Consider the following 20,678-nt stretch of genomic DNA (forward strand, 5'->3'; position numbering starts at 1 on the left):
TGCCGCAGAACTCCCTGCTCGGGCTGCACTTCGTGTAAGAAACAACACCTTCCAGGTGCAGGCTAATAATAATAATTAATAATAATAGCAAGGGACAGTTGTCCTGTCTGGTTCTTTATGTTTCCAGTAACTGAGAGAGAGAGAGAGAGAGATGGGGGTGGGTGGGTTTGGGTTTTCCCTCTGCCGGGTCTTCTGAAGCTGTTGCGTCCCAGGCTCCGGTGCCGATCAGTTTCAAGCTCGCGTGTTAGTTTCCAGGGCCCGAACTAGGCGCAGGTAGAGAAGATCCAGGAGGAGGCTGCGAACTCTGGGTTCGGGCTTAGCCAAAGGGGAAAGAGAGCGAGGCCCCTCTGGAGGGAGGGATGCAGCAATGGAGCGCTGAATGGAGCTTCTGGTGTTTTGCTTTGCTGCTTTAACGGACGGATGAAAACGTCTCGCCCCCTTCGGAAGGTGCCTTCTGTTCCGGCTTCATTAGGGGAGCCTTGATTATTATGATTAGCGGCGGACTAGTTGAAAGGCAAATGGAAGGGTTGGCGCGATCCTGAAGCCTCCTTTTGACAGAGAGAGGGAGCGAAGAAGAAGAAGAGGAAGAGGAGGAGGAGGAAGAAGAGGAGGAGGAAGAAGAGGAGGACGAGGACGTGGAGGAGGGGAATAACGTGGGCAAAGGGGGGTTATTTGGGTGCGGAGCTAATTGGATCGTGTGTTTAATAATAAATAGATTTTTCTCTCCCTCCCACGACTCCTGAAAATGCTTCCTCTTTTCCCTGTTGATCCAGCAAAGGGGACAGTTTTACAGCCCCTAAATGGGCCGCGTGTGTTTTGTAATAAAACTGTTATTCTCGAAGGTTGCTTATACCAGACGCTCACCTGACTGATAAGTGGCTGAAATGGTGTATTCCTTCCCCGACTTCCACTGCAAGTGATTTATTATGGGGCAGAGAGGTACAGAAATTGGGGCGAAACAGAAAGAAATGGTACCCTTTCATTCCAAAGTCCCAGTCTGGTTTTATAGCAAAGGCTCGGTTGTGCACATAGAACAGTTCTATCGTAACACATATGTAATTGGAATGTCTGAAACCGATGAAACAAACCCGTGGTCGGCTGATTGGTGCTTTCCATGGGTCCCACTGACAACACACTTTAGCTGGATTGGGACCTCTGATTATTTTATGACTCTATCTTGCAGGGTCAGGAGAAATCCAAGATGATGATGATGATGATGATGATGATTTTCATTTCCTAGGGTGCTCTTTTGTTTTTACGCAGGCCTCAGAAACTGGCTGATTTTTCTCGGATTCGTCTGATCTTTCTCTAAACCTCCCGTAAAAACAAAGACTACAGACGCTTTTCAATAAACTGTGAATTGATGCAGGGAAGTCCCTTGCAAAAACAAACAAAAAACAAAAACAAAAAACAAACCCCTATTCATTATCTGTTGGACGGAATGGAGGGGGTTGCATACAATAAACTTCTAGGCTCCGTGGAGGACCCTCCGATCACCATGAGGGCTTGGCTTCTCCATAAGCTGGGAAGTGTGGGTGTATTACGGTGCATTACATTTCTAAAACAAAAGTTGCGGAGAACAGGATCGAACCAAAATAGCATCCTCAGGGGCCTATGTGTATCTGCTAGCTAGTAACCACCACTATGTTCAGTGGGGTTTACTCTCCAGAAGGGGTATTAGGAATGTAGCCACATGCCCAGTTCTCTTGCATATCCAAAAGTTTTAAATATCTTCCATTAAAACCAACTTTCATCCTTCTTGAATTTGTTTGGCTCCTGTGGGGAAAGCAAAATTGAAGCCAAACACAGAGAGGATTATATCAGAGGGTATAATTCAGGGGGTAGTTCTCCTGTACATCTCATCCAGTTCATTTCAACGGGGCTTGCTCATGAGAACTTTCCACTGGATTGGACCCCAAGATTTTAACTGCCACTTGTAGCTGTTCGGCGTTCACACGTTTCCTCTCTTGTTTCTCTCTCTTTCTACTTTCCAGAGGTGAGGCAAAAGGAAAGAGAAACAGAGCTTTAAAATATGAAATATTTGGAAAGTACAAGAGGAAATCCTATCTCCCTAAGGAAGAATCTCCACTTCCATACAAACTGTCAGGAAACAGGGAAAGTTAGTAATCATCTGCGGGACTGGATGGAGAGAAGAGATTTGAGCAAGGTTTGTGTTTGATCCCCATTCATGCAAACAACTTAAATGTGTTTTTCTTTCGAAGTATTCAGAAAAGTAGTTTAATACTATGTACGTTCTTTGCTTACTCACTTGTTGAATCTTAGGGTTAGAAAGCAAAACGTTATAGAGTGAAATAAATGTGTTTTTTAAAATAAAAAGAACAAGATTTTGGATCGAGCAGGGATCAGATTTTATTATCCACAACATCGATGCAGAAATTACTTTCTTCTTTTACAGGTAAAAAGTCAAGAATTCGTGGTTTAGGATTCAAAAACCAGGTGCGATAGGTAAGTAGCTGGATGCCGTTTTTCGCAGTTTGTCTTGCTCCAGCTCCAGGTCGATGTTTGATCTCTTAGCGTTTTGGTCAGTTTCAGTAATTTCAGGAACGCTGACCTACATCCGGAATGACTACTGATTGCAGTGGAGTTTATACACCTCATAAATGAGATGGTGCCTGCTTGGATTACCAGTCCACCCTCAGAAATATTTGTTTTCTAAAACTGTATGCCTGGGTGTATACAAAAACTCCACACCCTCCTCACTCCCTCCCTTCTATAATTTTTTGCTGCATAATCCTAAATTGCCAATTCTAATGTAAACCACCTTTCTATAACCTGAGAAACCAAACACAAACTAACTCGTTTGCTGTTGTTCCATGAGCACAATCCAGCGCGGTCCTGTTAAGTGGCATTGGCTTAAGCGGAGAAGTATCACCACGTGCTTAATTCTCCCATGAAAACTGATGGGACTGGAAAGTGGTGAACGTTGGGTGGATCGCGACCTGTGTGATATGTTAAAATATTATTATTATTGACATTTATATCCCTAAATCACTAAATCCCTATATCACTACAACATGCTAGCTTAGTGTATTCGTGTGGATAGCCGCCACAACAACCACTCTTGGTTGTCTGGCGGTATATACATTTTAGAATAAATAAAATGAATACATCTCTCTCTTAAGAATGCTACATAAAATGAATACATTTCTGAAAAGGGTGAGCTATCTTATTATATATTTAGCAGAATACACAGTCTGCATGCACTCAGGACCATGGTTACAGAACCAAAGCGATCAGAATGATGGTGGGGCGGGGGGCGGGCTGTAGTGGAGAGGCCTTCTGCGCAGAATGTCTGCGCTGCTGTCTCTGGCATCTCCAGGCAAGCATAGGAAAGACCCCTGTCTGATAGCCTAGAGAGTCACTGCCCATCTGAGCAGACGATACGTGCCTAGATGGACCAAGGGTTGGACTCAGGATTAGACAGAGTTCCTAGATCCGTAGGTAGGCACATGGACTGCATACAGAAGATCTCCCGTACGGTCCCTGGAATCTCCCGGTAGGGCTTAGAAATACCCCCGTTTGAAACCCCAGAGAGCGGCTGTCGGTCCGTGTGGACAGTACTGAGCTTGATGGACCAAGAGATTGACTCAGTAGGTAAGGGCCATAACTCAGTGGCAGGGCATCTGCTGTTCTTGCGGAAGATCCCAAGTGGCATCCCTGGCAGGAGTGGAGAAGACCCCGTCTGATACACTGGAGAGCCAGTTCGTGGAGCTGCGGAACTGAGTGGATCAAGGGTCTGACTGTGTAGGAAAAAAACGTCCCAGGTTCTTTGGCCTTCGGAAGGCAGCCTTCCCCTCACACGGCCGCCTACAGCCCATAATCCAGAGAAGTTTGGTGCGAGCCACCAGTACCTAGATCTTGAACACTCTCCGTTCAAAGCGCTTTTGAAGCGCTTTTCTTGGGAATGGATGTGGGGCCAAAGCAGCAGGTAGATTTGCCAGTTATCAAGACTTGTAAAACCTCCGAATTTTCCTCCAAATGACCTATAGGTTATCTGTTTTTACCAGCTGCAGCGATCCGGAGAGACCGCGATTCCTTCCTCCGATTGAAAACTGAGAGGATTCCCATCCGCGCCTCTTCTGGGAATTTCAGTTTGCTCCCCGGTTTTGAAGGAGAACTACAACGGGCACAGAGCCAGGTGAAGTCAGTGAGCCAAACCAGGCCAAGGCTGCGTGCACAGTTACGTTAAAGACGTTCTCGATCTGCGTCGCGCAGAACACCTGATATTGCGCGAGGCAAGAAGGAAGTAAAGCGGGAATGAAAGTCTAACTGGACCCGGAAGGCTGGTGGGCAGCCAGCCTCTGCCAGCGCGTCAAGCATTCGCCTCCCATGTTGCCATATTATATTTCCTATATGGCGTCACACATGTCTCTTCTCACTATAAAATCAGCTTATTTTGTATCTCACCACTGTGCATGCTATTCTGGCCTGCCCTGGCCAGGAAAGGCGACTCTCCTCACCATCCAGTTTAGCATCACATGCAGATTAAAAACCGGTTGAGAACCACAAAATAAACATTTTGTGATGTTCTTCAGTTTTCAGAATCGTTTCTTTCCCTCTGTAAGGTAAACAAGTTTTGTGTTTGACCCTGAATTTCAACAAGTGGGAGAGGGAAATCCAATGAATACAAAAGAACTTCAGCTTTCTAAGCTACTTTTCTGAGTGCTTCAAAAGGGTGGAAAAAATCTAAACATTCCCATACAACAACAATGTATATACCACTTCTCAACAAAAGTTTCCAAAGCAGTTTACATAGAGAAATAAGAAAGAAAGAAAGAAAGAAAGAAAGAAAGAAAGAAAGAAAGAAAGAAAGAAAGAAATCTCCCTGTCCCCAAAGGGCTCACAATCTAAAAAGAAACTTAGGATAGACACCAGCAACAGTCACTGGAGGTACTGTCCTGGGGGTGGATAGGGCCAGTTACTTTAAAAGTTGCCCCTTTGCCCAGTTAGCAGGGGTCATAGAGGAGACCCGCTTAAATCACAGGACCTGATTTTCCAAATTATGTTCATGATTTATTATTTATATATCCTTTTCAACAAAAAAGAAGCTAACAAAATGGTTTATATAGCAAAATAAATGGTGTGTGTGGGGGGGGGGGGATTCCCTGTCCCAAAAGGTCTCTCTCTCTCCCTCCAATGGAGACACCAGCAAACAGTCACTGGAAAAGACTCCGTGCTGGGTTGAATAAGGATAGTTGCTCTTCCCCTGCAAAATATATCTGAACTACCACTTGCAAGATGATTCCCTTCCGTGTTAGCAAGATACTTCCTCTACACCAGAGGCGTATATAGGGGGGGCAGGGGGGGCACGTGCCCCGGGCGCCATCTTTTCTGGTCTCGTGGGGGGCGCCGCCATGACAAAAAATTTTTTTTTAATTCTTTTAAATTTTTTTGTTAATACAAATGTTTCCTGCTCAGTGCAGCAGCACTGCAGCAGTCAAGGGAGCGTGTCGGCGCCCCCTCCCTCACGAGTGGTCCCTTCCGCGCCGCCCGAGCCCCCACATTGCTTTGCTGGTGCCTGGCGGCCAGTCAGTGGCCTGGCTTGGCGGCGGCGGCCGGCGCTTGTGAGGAAAAACCTAAGTATAATGTAGTATGTTGGGAGGGCGGGGGCGCCATTTCAGTGCTTGCCCCGGGCACCGTTTTCCCTAGTTATGCCTTTGCTCTACACCCCCTACACCCCCAGCTAGGGTGAGTTTGCCTGTGAACTAACATGTCCCCATTTCAATGGGACTTGCGCAGGGAAGGTTCCAAGTGGTTTGTGTGCCCAGACTATAGGATTGCCAGAGGCGCCTTTGGACGACCAGTGCCCTGAGCACCAGCAGGGTCAGCGACCAGTCCCCTGAGCATTCCAGCTTAAAAATGATGAGATGAGGAGACCAGCAGAGATGTACCCGAGCTGGAGCAACTAAGGGGTCCTTGAGACCAGACCAGCTCTTGGCGAAGGATCTTCCACTCAAGAGATTTGCCAAAACCCCGAATCTGATGAGCACCATCCGAAACAAAATCCAAATGTTTCTGGTTGGGCCAATATATATATTAAAAGGGTCCCATTTAGCAACATGGCCATTGAAAAGTTTCACTATATTCATGTGAAGTGTTTCCTTCAAAATCTGTGCCCAGTTTTACAGGCCGAAAATAGACTTTCAAGGGGTTTTATAGTTAAATTAAAACACACACACACACAACGCACCTCTGAAACAGATTTATTAAGACCAGCCCACATCACCAGTATTGTTTCCTGGAGTTTTGCTGAATTACTCCCCACAAAAGCACACGTGTGTAGGTGTATTCATATTGTGGTGAGTGATTTGCAATATTCTAACATGCTCCTGTGGCAGGTCCGGGCGCTACACACGTGCGGGCGCCTTAGAAGAGGAGCAGGCCCAGTCTGAACGCTGCGGGTGGTGCTGGCTTGCACCCCTCAGTGGAACGATGGCGGCGATCAGGATACGGAGAGCATTTTTGTAGGAGGCAATTTGGAGCGTGCGAGTGGCTGTTGGGAAAGCAGCCCTCGCTCTGAAGGGCTCGGCTCAAAGGGACCCCTCCCCAGCAGCAGGGCCAGGAGCCCTTGCTTGGCCGGGCAAAGGAGACAGTTCTGGCCTAGATGGACCCCTTCTCCTCCATCCGTCCCATATTCCTCCTCGCATTCTTTTCCGGATCACCGCAGCTGGACCTGCGACTCAACCGAGAAAATCCCCCAACGGCTGCTTTTTAGAGTCTTCGGCTCTGGGTATCTGTCACCCAGTCACGACCTCAGCACCACCCGAAGGCGAGTGCAGGGCCGCGGCGGAGGGGCGCTCCCCGACCGTCTCCCCAAGGACGCTCAGCTTCGCCATGGCTGGCTGGGCTCTCCGGTCGCTCCCGGGGGCCGTTGCTTGAGAACAAGAAAGAATGGCGAGCCGTGATCTAGATGTCCCTGTTTCCATGGCTGGGGAAAGGCATCTTTGTCGGGAGCCTGACCGGGAATCAGGCCGGCGCGTTCAGGCCTGGAAACCCGCGGCGGACTGGAGAGCTGCCCCCCCGTCCCCGCCCCCCCCCCCCAGCAGCTGAACTGCAGTTGGAAAGCAAGGCCAAGGGAAGGGAAAGCACTGCAGGAACTGCCTTTGTGGAAATGATCTCTTCAAGCTGTATTTCCGTTTAAGGCTGTTCGTTTAGGGGTGACGGGTAGGGTGATTGCTGGCGAAAGGGTTGGTCCCTCTTTTGAAATTTGTGGAATTCAGAATTTACTCGGGGGAGATTTTCCGCCCAGAAATCTCCAGAGGGACTGGCTGGATTGTGGTTTATTTCCTGGGCACAATCCAGCGGCAAGGTCTCCTGCGTAAGTTTCATGGCAATGAGTGTGAGTGCTGCGCAAGAGAATTTACCTCTCATTCGTTTCAATGGGGCTTGCACGGAGACTTTCCGGCTGGAGCGTACTCTGTGCCAGTTACATCTCGGATGCAGCAATTCAATAAATGAAATCGACAGACGTCTTTTCTCTGGAATTACCCTTTTTTTTATCACTTGCTCCGAAAATCTGAAAAGGTCGGAAATACTGGCTTCTTCGGAAACGTTTTAATGAGACGACTAAACGGCAAAAGTGGAATAATTCAAACCTTGGAATATTATCCAGGGTGATGAGATTCATTTGAGAGCCGCGGTTCTATCTTGTCAGCGGTGGTAAATTAACAGAAAGCTATCTGGCTGCATTAAAACCCTCCAGGTTCTGGAAAAGGGAGGAGAAGATCAATCACCAACGTTTTGTTAAAGAACAGAGAAAAATGTGTGGGGTGGAGTGGGGTGGGCGACAGGATTTATTCTTTTTTTAGGCCGTGGGGGGGGGGGGGAGTGCCACTCTCATTCGCATCATCCTGAGCTTGAAGTGAGAAATTTTCACCTGGGTTTGGAATGGAGGCGTAGTCGCCCCCTTACCTGGAAGCTACGTTTCATTGAAAGGAGTTCTACTTCCAGGTAAACGTGTTTTGAGCCACTAAAACACAAGGCTTCCGAATTCAGGCATTTGGCAGTCGAAATGTCAAACTTCGGGCGATTCTGCGGCAGCCATGCCGCTTTCATTTTCTCCACCTGCATGGTGTCAATACTGAGGGTAGGATCCAGAAGGGAGGTCTGGAAAATGAAGTCGGGTATTGCGAAGGAGACCTTCCCGCTAGGTCTGTCTTTAGTTCCATGTTCCAATTTTTCCAGTGCTCAACACGTGCATAGTCTGGACACATTATGCTGAACTCATGCACACCAGTGCATTTCCTATCGATACCCTGCATTTCAGAGGGCCTGTACCCAGATTCACTTTTAGAATTAACCCAAGCGCAGTCCTACAAGTAATCTCTGAAAAGGGCTAGAGGCTAGCCAGATCACGATATTCGTGGATGTTCGCAAGTGGGGAATGAAGAGAACAGTCTTCCCCTGTTGTTTATCACACCAGCTCGTACTCAGAGATAGACTGTCACTGATCATGGAGGTTCACTTGGCCAACGTAGCTTACAGCCATTGACACAACCCACGATTTCGCCGTTTGGTTACAATCCTCCTCATCCTACTTACCTGAAGGCAAGGTCTGTCGAAGTCAGTAGGAATCTAAGTAACACTTTTAGGATCGGGCTGTAAAAATGTAACTGTATGAAAAACCAAAATTAGGCATTATGGACCTTTCTCCAGCAAATGGGACAGTCAGCATTTACCAGTCGTTTAATTATTCTAGATAAATCGGAGATTTTCTTTAAATATTCTTATCCTGTCCTTCCACCCACTGAAGGGGCTAGGCGGTTTATAGCACAATATAAAAATAATATAATTAAAACACAAGAGTCATGGTAGGTTTTATTAAAACAAGCAGGACGCAGCAGAGAGAGCAAGAAAAACAGGGCGGCGGCGGCGGCAGCCCCGGGCAGAGCGGAATTCCATCACACACACACACCCCCACCATGCACACCTGCTCCCCGCACTAAGAAAGGGCTGCTTGGCAGCGAAGGGGCAGCAGCAGAGCCAGGGCAAAGGAGCCCCCCCCCCCTTGGGCACAGGCTCGCCGGCCTCCTCCGCACTACTACTGATAGCCGCGGGACGCAGAGGAAGGCCTCTCGCGCCGGGCTTGCAATACGGGCGGGCTCAGACAGGCTCTTCAGGCCTCTTGCTCCGAAGCCGTTTAGGGCTTGATGGGTCAAAGCCAGCCCACTGGCCAGCAGCATCCCCTGGCGAAAAGCCAACAGTGTCCAGTTGCTGGAGTTCAGGGCAATGTCCTCCCGCTTGCAAGCTCGGGGCAGTCCGGCAAGAGGTTCTCCTACCCAGTGCCAGAGAGCCCGCATGAAAGGAACCGGAGCTGTGCTGGCCCGCTTCCTTCCAAAGAGAACTTCTCGCCGGATCCGGCCCCTTACTCCTTGGAAAGCATGCCCACGGACTCCAATGGCTGTTTTCACTAGGTGTTGTGGCACCCTAGAGAGACGTCTTTGGCGCTCGCACCCTCAGACCATCAACATGTGTATTAAAAGGCGATGACTACCTGAGATGCACCTGAGCGGGCGGAGGCTTTCTTCCCAACTTTCTAGTTCCTACTAACCTGACAAAAATGCGCCTTTCAAAGTGGTGGTTCTCTTATATGTATCGGAGGAGAGCAATTGGCCCTATCCAGCCCCACAACAGTAAACAACAACTCTTTGAAAACGTTCATTGACAAATGGTGAATGTGAAGAAGGAGAAAGGAGAAAGAAGAAGGAAGGAAGAAGAAGCAGAAGGAAGAAGAGAAAAATATCTATGGTGCTGCAATGCCCGTGCTGGCGCTGTGCAAAATACAGAATCTCTAGTAAGAAGAGGATGGCTGTCTTCCTAAGCGCAGTTACTTGGAAGAGGTTAATTGGAATCCAAGGGATGTACTTTCAGGGGTTGTTTTTCATATTTACATGGTAACTAAACTGCCTTGAGATTTCTTATGAAAGGCGGTGTATAAATATAACAATAAATAAAAACAGAAATAATTCGGCCACGCAGCAGCACTTTGAAGTCCCATTGATTTCAATGGAGGAGACTATACACGCGATGATTTCTCCCACTGAAAATACTGGAATACTGAAGTGTGTGGGTGGGTGGGGGGGAGTCAGCTCAAGAAGACATGTTGTGGAGGCAGCCAGGCCAGAGTCTCCCAGCTTCTCTAGCCTGCTGGGGCAGATTCGAAGGGCTTCAGCTCTGACGAATCGAGGGGTGGGCCGGGGAGAACTGGCGATGTTGCTCAGAACGCTCTCTCCGAAAACCTTCCCTCTTTCTGGGCTGGGGGAGAGAAAGCGGGAGGCTGGAGAAAAGAAACACCCACGGGAAGACAGGCCTTGGTGCTGAAGCCGAGGAAACCATTCACGTGTCCATCAGAAAGCCGAACTAGACCTGATCGAGCAGCAGGACGGCCCTTTCCTGAGGGGAGGCGAGGAGGTCACCTCGGACTGCAGGCCATTGCGGTGCAAGGTGGGTCTCGTCGGACCCTTGCAAGAGGTGCGCGGAGAAGAAAGAAGGCTGCCCGCTTCTCACACGTCTTGCGAGAAGCGCTCGAAGAGGCTGCTGGCAGCCTTCTCTGCTCTCGACGACTCCTCATACCTAGGGCTGCCCTGTAGAAAAGAGGCCAGGTCTCCCGTACCTTTACGAGAGGCACAGAAGAGAGGGGATTTCAGCAGGCTCTGCTTTTCTTCCCCTTGCATGACAAGCTGCACCTGCTGAAATTCCCTCCCCTGTGGCCTCTTAAAGGTACGGGAGACCTGTCCTTTTCTCCATATGGTAACCCTTCCCACGGCACTTCAGAAGCCTGCAAGGGTTGATTTTAAAAGGGAGCTTGGCGGGGGGCGGGGGCGGGGGCGCTGGCACCAAGCACGGGTGTGGGGCAAGGTGGCATTTAGCACCGCCGCATCTTCTTGGACCTCCCTCATCAAGCAGGGCTCGTCTCCTGTGCTTGCTTGGTGTTGCTCAGCACTCTCCGGACAGGGAGATTCTGTGCAGGACAGAGTGAGGATTTGTTCGTTCGTTCGTTTTTTTAGTTTGCTGGCCAACCCAACCTACCGGGCTGGTATGGGATTAACTGTGGAGTTCACCAGAACCAAACGCGTCCTTTAAGAAAGACCCTCTGCCCAAACAAGGGGTGAAAGAGGATTTAACGGCAGTGTGTATAGTACAAAACCCACAAGGAGATGGGGGGCTGGGTATGAGGGGGAGCTACAGAAAGACGGGGCGGGGAAGGGGAGGGAGAATCCTTTCACTTGCAACGCTCCAGTCGTTTCCAGGTTGTCCTTTATTTTAAAAGCAGGTTCTTCCTATCAAGTCACTTGAGTTGCTGAACATGTAAAAGGGAGAGGAAAGAATCTCTAAAACACGGGGCGGGGGTGGGGGGCAGAATGGCAATTCCTTGCCCACAAAACGCAAGGGCAAGTCCTCCGGCGCTAAGCCTCACTCCCATTCATTTCAAAAGGGCTTGCGCAGAAGAACTTCCCTACGTTTGCAGTTCTAAGCCCGCGAGTGAGAAAGCGCGTTCCCTCGAGCTCACTCCCGGGGCGGGCTCTGCCTTCCACTCAGCGCCAGACGACCAAGCCTGCCCACTTTCTCCCCCTTTCGCCGCTCGGCCTCTGTCTTGGCTCTCGCTCATCCTCCTGCTGCCGGGGCGGGGGCGCTGCTCTCGAGATGCCGAGAGGTGGATCACGTTCCGGGTTGTGCAGAGGGCACGGCCGGGCTGCCCTTCCCCGAAAGAGCGGAAGGGGAGCTGGCCTTGGGGGCTGGGCTAGCCCAGGCTGCTACGTCCGCCCCCCTCCCTCCCTCCCTCCCCCGCCCGATCCGTGGCTTTGCAGATTCCGCTTCGGCAGAAGCTCCTTGAGCTCCGAGCCAGGGAGAGGAGAGGAGAGCCCATCCCCCGGGGCGAGCGGGATGCTCATTTCGGGATCGCCCGGTCCGCTCCACTCCCCGCAAGATCTCAGGACTGCTGGTCACGGCTCTCGCAGTTCCCTAACATGTTTGGCTGCTGCTGACCCACCGTCCTGCTAAATTGCCTCCCTTCTTCCACAACATTAGTCTTGGGGAATTACATTTTGTTTGATCGAGACGAGATATGTCAGCCTGCTCATAGTTTCTGGATTCCGCTTGTAACGGTGCTAAACTAATGCATATTTAACAACAAACCTAACTTGTACGGGGACAAAAGCTTTCCCGGATTAGGTCCCCCTGCATCTGATTCCTTATTATTCTCCACAAAAAGAACGCCGATCTTTGTTTTGGGCAAAGAGTGTAGTTTTATTTGGGTGTTGTTACCAGGAACAATTTACAGACTCAAAAGAACAGGGGAGACATTAGTTGCCGTCTACAGTTTTCAGCGAAACCCACCCCAACCTATCGGGGGTTGCGCTCCATCCTATAAGCCCGTCGAGGGGTAGGGCTGTCCTTGCTTACAGTTTACCAGAAATAGCTACTATCAGCATGTCAGAGGCACAAACACCGGCGCGTGGGGTGTGGGGGGAACTCTGCAACAACAAACCCAGATCCAGATGCAACCTTGTCCCCATACCCATTCAGGCAACATCAAGACCAAATTACACCAGCGATTATTCCCTTCTTAAGAATAATAATGTTAGCCCCTCCCTGCTCACTGGGTCAAGAAGCACCTTTTAAGCTGGCGGCTCTCTCATTTTTGCGGGGGGTGGGGGGAGAAATTCTCGCTGACCAACACCAGCGCAGAATCTTTCCAGTGGCTGTTCCTACGGTTTAACGTCCCACTTTTTAGACTGTGAGCCCTTTTGAGGCAATCATCTTCTTCCTTTTTCTAGGTACAACTTTTTTGTTGTTAAAAACGGTATATAGATACTTAGTATCATCATCACCATCAACAACAACAGCAACAATAATAATAATAACCGCCGTCATCATTATCATCATCATCATCATTGTGTATCTCGCCTTTAAGGCAAAATGCCTTCCAAGAGAGCTAACAGAAAAAGATAAAAAGCAAGATTACACTAACATATTTGTTGCATGTAACGTTCTTTACTCACCTATATCAGGAGGTCTCCAAACTGGGGGCTTCCAGACGTTTCTAAACTACAACTCCCATCATCCCCACCTCCAATTTATTGTGGCTGGGGATGATGGGGGTTGTAGTTCAGAAACGTCTGGAGCACCACAGGTTGGGAACCCCTGAGCTATATCCCACCAGGGTTCCTCTGCCATGTGGTCATCTGTGCCATCACCTGACAACAGCGCCCTTCTGCTGCCTGCACTGGAGAAACAGGTCAAACTATGCTAAAGGCACACACCGGACCTCAGAAACAGCAGCAGCCTTCAGAAAGCCCTAGGAGAATATTCCGATCTCTGCCGAGGACCTGAAAGTCGCCAGCCGCTCTTCAAGGCAGGTTCATAGAGAGCTGCCCAGAAGCCTGCCTGGTGATGGGGGGGGGGGGGAGGAGAAAGAGAGGATGCGCGCAGGGAGGAGTGTGAAAGGGTGCGCGCCCGTGGATGCCCTGCTGCAGAGCCCGAAGTGTGCCGTCGAGCTGGAACTAACAATGGTTTTCTTTGGCGAACAGAACACTTTAACTCTTTAGGTAGAGGACGGTTTGAGGCTCTACGGGTCTACCATCAGCTCCTCAGGGATTCCCAGCCTGGGGTAGGTTTCCAGCTCCCACCATCCTACCCAGCCAGCAATGGCCTTCAACGTGTGGGCCCGCTGCTGCTGACAGCCTCACGCGCTCTCACTAGCAAGAACACTCCGTCCTTTTACTTCTTCTGCCTCCTACTGAATAACAACTGTCTGCACATCCATTGGATTAGATACACGCTGCTTTTGCAATCCGTTCGGGGTTGTATATTCTTAAGTGGGAGGGTCAAAATGTGATCAAAACAGACATAAATAACTGCTCCATGCAACTGCCTGCCACGTTATGAGCGCTAAGTATCTGTAAAATAGTTGCGCATTCACCCTCTGCTCTCGCTCGCTCCTATCTGTTGCAGGTGCCCTCGCTTTGTTCTCATTGTTTTGTGACGCACCTTAACAAACATTCGCCTCCACACACACAGACACACACACCCGCTGGTTGTCCTGCCATGGTTTCCACCCGTCCCATTATCTTCCTCACCTGTTCTCTTCCGTCTGTTCATGCCATCATCTTTCTCCAGGTGGAGATAAATTTCTAAAGCCCTATGCAGACATTATGTTGCACGAGTGTACAGATTTCTGTAGACAGGTACATATTTTTGTGGGTATGACTGTTTGAAGCGAACCTGAGTACAGGCAGATTCCTCAAATACGCTGCCCAGATGGGAAGTGTCCTGCTGTACTTGTGTTCAATATAATGTGTGAATAACTGTAGCTATGTACATATCTGTACCGGTGTACACCGTCCAACCGTTGCTGTCCGTGTGGACAGGGCTTAAGATCAGAGACACATCAGCATCTGCACCTGTCCTGTTTTTAGTTTTTTTCTTCCCTGCCAGAGGACAGTGTCACTGAGAAGCCTGCATTTTAAATCCTGCATTTTAAAAAATAGTTGATCTCATTGTCTCGCTGTTTTCTCTGCATTTCTTTTTCAGGATTTCTGACTTACAACCCGGGATTTCTTTTTCAGCAGAACTTGTTGAGGACTTTCAAGAAAGGAAAGTGCTGGAGGTGCAGCGAGGCTTCTGGTATTTCTTGATCGGTCATTTCATGGGTTCCTGGGTATCTGGTTCTTCTCCCAAGTTGCTCAGTGGCGGATTTTACTTTCTCAGCCGCCCTTGAAGGCAACCTACAGACTTGCCCAAAGGCCGTCTCCTGAACTTCGCAGCTCGGGAGTGTGTGTTGGGTTCTCACGTTCAAGCCCAGCCGCACCCTGCCCTGGCCACTGAGATGGGGCTGGTGGTGCTTCACGCTTGGATATTCCTCACTGTTAAAGGCTGCAACTTGCATGCATGAGAAACCAAGGGTGGATGATCTGCACGTGTACACTGAAGTCCCGGGCGAGTCCATTTCTTTTAGGAATTAGCAAGGAGACAGTTCCCGACATTTCAACACAAGGCAGGCGAGCAGTGGCGGCAAACTCTTCTTGTTAACACGGGCAAACTCTAAGCACCTGAGACGCCTGTGATGATTATAATGATACGAATGATGATCGCCCGTTATCATTGATTAATTTACAATATATGTTTCTAAGAAACTCACATATGAAAGCAAGAACAGCAGCAGCAAGAATATTTATTTATTTATATTTATTACATGTATATCCCACTCTTCCTCCAAGGAGCCCAGAGCGGTATAAGTGGTTATTTTTATCCTCACAACAACTCGGTGAGGCAGGTTAGGCTGAGAGAATAGTACAGGGCGCGAACAGCCCGCCAACTTTTCGGTTCCTTTTGGCGGAGAAATGTTCAGTGTCTCGGATTTTCCAGCGGGAATTCACAGGACAGTCCTGTGGAATTCACTTTCGCTGGCTCTGGTGTAGAGTCGTGGCTGAGCTGCCGTGAATCAAGACGTCTTCGAATTGGTTCTCATCTCTGTTACGAATTCGCTTAATCAGTGGCGGGCGGCACCAGAAAAAAAAAATTGAGGTGGGGAGAGGCGACAGAAGGCAAAAAGAGCATTTTATGGGGGGAGGAGCCCCCCATAGATTTCTGAATGAGATTTCTGAATGAGAAATGTGGGGGGCGGGGGGCGGGTGAGGGCGCAAATCACTTTTCTAAGTGTGTTGTTACTCCCCTCTCCCCCCTGCCGCCGCTGCATTTAATGCCCTTAGCCTCAGCTTCCCATCTGTATTATGGGGATAACAATGCGAGTTGCCAGAACCTAAGGGGTATACTCGTGGGTCAAATGGGCCGTAAGCCAAAACATGGCTTTTTAAAAGCCAAATCTGGCCACCTAGCTCTGCAGGGTTGTTGTGAGGATTGCAACAGGATAGTGTATTGTGCATTATTTATTTATCTATGTGAACCACTTTGAGAACTTTGGTTGAAGAGCGGTATAATAAATAAATATTCGTAGTAGTACTGCAGTAATAATGTATGCGACGTGTTTTGACTACTCCAAAGCGCTATACAAATGCTAAGTTCTTAATAATAAGTTATCTAGAAAAGAGAATTGAGTGCATATGAGGAGAGGCATGAATCCAAAGCAAACAAGGAGGAGGCAACATTAACGTGTGCGCTTCCGCTTGTATGTGTTTCGAGGTGTTAGGAAACGGGCAAGGATAAGGACGCGTGGAAAAAACAGTAGCGAATATCGCAGGCAGGTACCTGCAGAAGCGCACTTTTTTAAAAAAAATCGTGTGTGTGTGTGTGTGCAGAGACTCACAGAAAGGGATGCTGAAAATAGATGCAGGGGCTGTATCTAGGCTGTACCATTCCTAAAGGCAAGAGCAGAGAAGACCTGAAGTTTCCAGCGCCTTTCAGGGCCTGGGAGTAGCCTCGGGCTATACGCGGCCTTAATGGAACACGGGGGCGGGGGGCGGGGGGGCGGAGAGCGCAGGCCAGACCCAGAGCAGAGACCCATAGGGCTCATCCTGACCCGGTCACATCCAGGCTGTTCGCCTGAGGCGGGCTGTATATAGGCCCAGCCAATTCACCGGCCCCTGCTCCCTGCCCCCGAGTCCGGCTGGTGTCAGTGGAATCTTGGCCCGGCTCCTGGCCGCCCGGGGCTGGAATCCCCCACCCGACCCCAGTGGAAACCCCAGTCCTGCAGAACCGTTTCGGGCGGGGTCGCTGCTGCTCCTTCCGGTGAAGGGAGAAAAGAGATAGTCGTTTTCAAGGGAGAAGGAACGCGGGAGGGAGGGGCGAGGGGTGAGAAATCGGCCTTTGATCCCCCTCCTCACCTTTCCCCCTCATCCCACTCCGTGTGTAACCTTTTAAAATGTCTCTCCAAATCCTTCGGCGTATTTTGTCAGTTTCCATCACGATGTGAGGATCTCTCCTCTCTGGAGAAAAGATTCAGTGGGCACGATCCAACGGAAAGTTCTCCTACGCTAGCCGTCTGAAATCAATGAGATGCTCCTGCGTGACCCATTCATTTCAAGGGGGCTTGTGCAGGAGAATTCTGTACCCAGAATATTCATTTAATGCGTATTAAAATGCCCTTCACGCTCAGTCTGTGGCTGACCGGTCTACAAGTTTCAAATGTTCTTCCCAATGGCAAAGGAAAATCAACTCCGCCATTTAAACTTCCTTTCCTTTCATTTGGGCGCAGGGAGTGGTGGAATCCGTTAGGAATAACTGTGTCTAATCTTTCCTCCACAGATAAGCGTGAAACAGAACTTGCAAATGGAAATGAATATGCAATCAAATATATGCTGCGTTGCCCTGCTGGATTCAACCCACGGTTTTTATACGGAACTAGATTCTTTCTCTCTATCCCAACTTAGGTAACGTTTAACACACCTAGGGCTGCAGTCCTATGTGCACTTACATGGGAGTAAATCCCACTGAATACAGAGAGACTTGCTTCCAAGTAAACATATCGAGGAACCCGCTCTACATGCGCTAACTTCCGGTCTATAGAAGTGGGTATAAAGTTCTGCACTTTCTGTTTTCGCAAAAATAATCCTCACTGAGTTCAATTGAAGTTACTCCCAAGTAAAGGGAGATTAGATGGAGGATAAAAATGCAAAAATCAGCTCGGGTAAATAATACTTTAAAATAGTAATAAATAATAATAAATGTAGTAATAGTAGTAATAGCAGTGATATTTATAAGTTTGATTTTAAGTCAATTTGGTCTCCAGTGAGTATGGCCTGATACCTTGATCCTGAACTTTTTTTTCATCATAGAGTCTCAAGAAACCCAGTTTATGGCATGATCCAACAATGGTCATCATTTTTCAGCTTCGAGATTTCAAACAGAGACCTTTTAAACCACAGTTATCTTCCTTTAGACTTAGAAGTGCTGAACATTGCTGGATCGTGCCCTATACGAAATTCATTCGGAACGGATGGGACAGTTTTTAAAAATACCGTCCAACTCTTTGGAGACCAAAAAGAGAGGGAAGGAGGGAGGAAGAGAATTGTTTTGCTGGCTCTATGGCTGAACACCCACTCAAAAGCAACAACCGACACCGAACACGGCAAATTGTGTCCATTTTGCTGTTCAGTTTGTGTTCATTAACATTTTCCTCCAAGTTCTTCTCCTTTGTAAAATTATCTCTCTATCTTAAGGAGGGTTAAGATAATCTGTAGCAAAGAGGGAGGAGAGAGGAGGACTGAAAATAGGAGAGAGCGGGGGGGGAATAAGGTTAAAAGGAAGGGCTTTTGTGGTGCCTGACGTCTAACCCCGGCGGTTAGATTGACACTTTTCAGGGCGACGTCATCGTTCCGACAAAATGCTATTTCGATCCGCATCTGGAAGATCCATGGGGTTGTTTACCAGCCTGAAAATGGAACCTTTGTGCAGACTGGGAGGAATGTTGAAAGTTCAGAGGGAGGGAAGGAAGACTACCACTCACCACGGCGTGGCAGGCCCTGGGCGCGATCCAGCAGGAAGGTCTCCTGCGCAAGCTCTACGGAAACGAATGAGAGGTGCGAAATCATGTGGGCTCTTTCGCGCCTCCCATGCCTTTCAGTGGGGCCCTTCCACAGAAGACCTTCCCGCTCCATCGCGCTCACCGACTACAGAAGGGAGGAAACTGCAGCCTCTGGCCGCCGGTGTGAGACTTGTGGGCTGGAAGGCGGCCGGGGCTGGAATTCGGAGCCATCTGAAAAGGCGGGTTTATGTTTAAAGGAAAAGTCCCACCTCTCCCTCTTTGAGTCATATGCTGCGTGACTACTGGGGGTCTCCCCTTTCTCCTTTTCGCGCCTTCTTCACTAAAATTGTGTGCTGGGTGAACAAGACCTTTTTCAGAGGGATAATTCTAAAGAGGTTCTTAGATGCATTAGGCGGAGTCGGCCTAAAAGCCATTTTTACCATAATCCCTCGGAGAGCGGGATCATGTGATCCTTTCCTTTCCGTGTTTTGTATTCTCTATCCATTTCTCTATCGATTTCTTTTCTTTTTCTTCTTTCTTTTTGCTTTTAAAAACGGAGATCCGCTTCCGAGTGCCTTTTCGGTCACATTCACAGTGCGCGCCTGATAAAGGGCTTCCTTCCTGTCGTGGCTGCTACCTGCCTGGGGGTGGGGGCGGTGTCTTTCCTAAAGACAAGGTTTAAAAAAGGACGCCGCGAATCCACTCTTTTGCCCAACACTGTTGGTCTCCGCTTCCCTCCTCACACCTCCCCGGATTACTATTCGAGCCTATAACTGTGTTGGGAGCAGGAAAACAAGAGACCGCAGAATCGCTGGTTGAAATCATGGCTGTTATTATTAACAGAGATTAGAAGCCAGAGAAGTTGATAAAATGTGCTTTGATCCCGATAGCCAACTGCTTTGAGAATCGCCATGACTGGAAAGCGGGCTTGCATATGAGTAGGACAGTAGATGAGCGGAGAAAGAGTGGGACCCACCCATCCATTCACACGACTGTGAATCTACAAGACGACCGAGCAGGGGCGCCACCACAGGTCTGCTTTCGGATACATGCGCGAGGCTTACGGCTGCAGTCTTATTCACACGAACCTTTGGAACACCCTGGGATTTATTGCCGAGTAAACATGCGGTTAGATCCTTTTGGAAACGCCGCCCAATCTCTGAAAATAGAAGCGTTCCTCCTGCGGAATCCTCCTCTGAGATCTGAAAACCGAAAGGCCCACCTGCGGGGAGCAGAAACCAGAGACTGCAGGAGAGTGTGCAAATGGGGGCGGGGGCGCGCGCGAGGCGATCCCAAACTGCCCCTCCCCAGCCTTGGAGACGGCCCCCTCCGCTTCCCAGCCCACCCAGGCGGAACTCACCAGCAGCAGCACCCGCTCCCCTCCCGGGTCGCGCTGCGCCGCGCCGTCCCAGGTGCTGGCGGGCAACAGAAGCACTTTTGTCCGCCTGGGATGAAAGGCCTCATTGAGCGTGTTTACAAACATGGCCCGCGGAGGGGCTGCTGCTGCTGCTGCTGCTGCTGCTGCTGCCGAGAATCCGCCACCCAGGACCGAGGAGGACTCTGGCCGGCAGGACGCGACTGGAGAGGGCGGCTGCAGCTGGGCTCAGCGGAACGCCAAGACTGCAGCGCCTGAGTAGGGCGGCTGGTCTCGACCCCCACTTCAGGGCCCAGGAACGGGGGCAGGGGGAGCTGAGGTGCAGCTAGGTGATTTGGGAGCCTGGAGCCCCAAAGTATCCTCTCCAAATATATATACATTTCACCACAAACTCCCCGGTCTGGGCCAGAGCGCATTTGTGGGAAGGAGAAATAAATCAAGTGGGGGGTGGGAGAAGACGATGCCCCAATGGATTCGCACAGCCCCTGAGACACACCAGTGTCCCTTGCTTCACAGTTCAAACACAAACCAACTTGGACATATAGCGCATTAGGAAGGAACATAAATTAAAACCACAACGCATGCCCCTTGCTTGACGGTTCTCATGCATACCTTTTGGATCACAAACCAACTTGAGCAAAATGCATTTGTTTTGGGTTTTTTAAATGTTAAGAACAGCCCTGCTGGATCCGGCCCAAGAAGGCCTATCTAGTCCAGCATCCTGTTCCCCTCAGTGGCCCACCAAATGCCCACAGATAGGCAGGAGTTGAGGAGGGCCTGCCCTCTCTCCCGCTATTGCTCCCCTGCAACTGATATTCAGAAGCATCTTGCCTCTGAGGCTGGAGGTGGCCCCTAGCCACC

At 49.5% G+C, this 20,678-nt stretch overlaps 2 long non-coding RNA genes across 2 annotated transcripts; both read left to right on the forward strand.

The window, feature by feature from the left end:
- Positions 1-2,000: 2,000 nt before the first annotated feature.
- Positions 2,001-4,550, forward strand: LOC128327493 (uncharacterized). Its single transcript, XR_008308641.1, has 3 exons — positions 2,001-2,167; positions 2,417-2,466; positions 4,029-4,550. It is a non-coding gene; the product is annotated as an uncharacterized LOC128327493 (long non-coding RNA).
- Positions 4,551-14,555: 10,005 nt separating this feature from the next.
- LOC128326348 (uncharacterized) lies at positions 14,556-17,299 on the forward strand. The gene is made up of 2 exons (XR_008307992.1): positions 14,556-14,646; positions 17,224-17,299. It is a non-coding gene; the product is annotated as an uncharacterized LOC128326348 (long non-coding RNA).
- The last annotated feature ends 3,379 nt before the right edge of the window (positions 17,300-20,678 follow it).

Source organism: Hemicordylus capensis, chromosome 5 (assembly GCF_027244095.1).
Source record: "Hemicordylus capensis ecotype Gifberg chromosome 5, rHemCap1.1.pri, whole genome shotgun sequence".
Lineage (NCBI taxonomy): Eukaryota > Metazoa > Chordata > Lepidosauria > Squamata > Cordylidae > Hemicordylus > Hemicordylus capensis.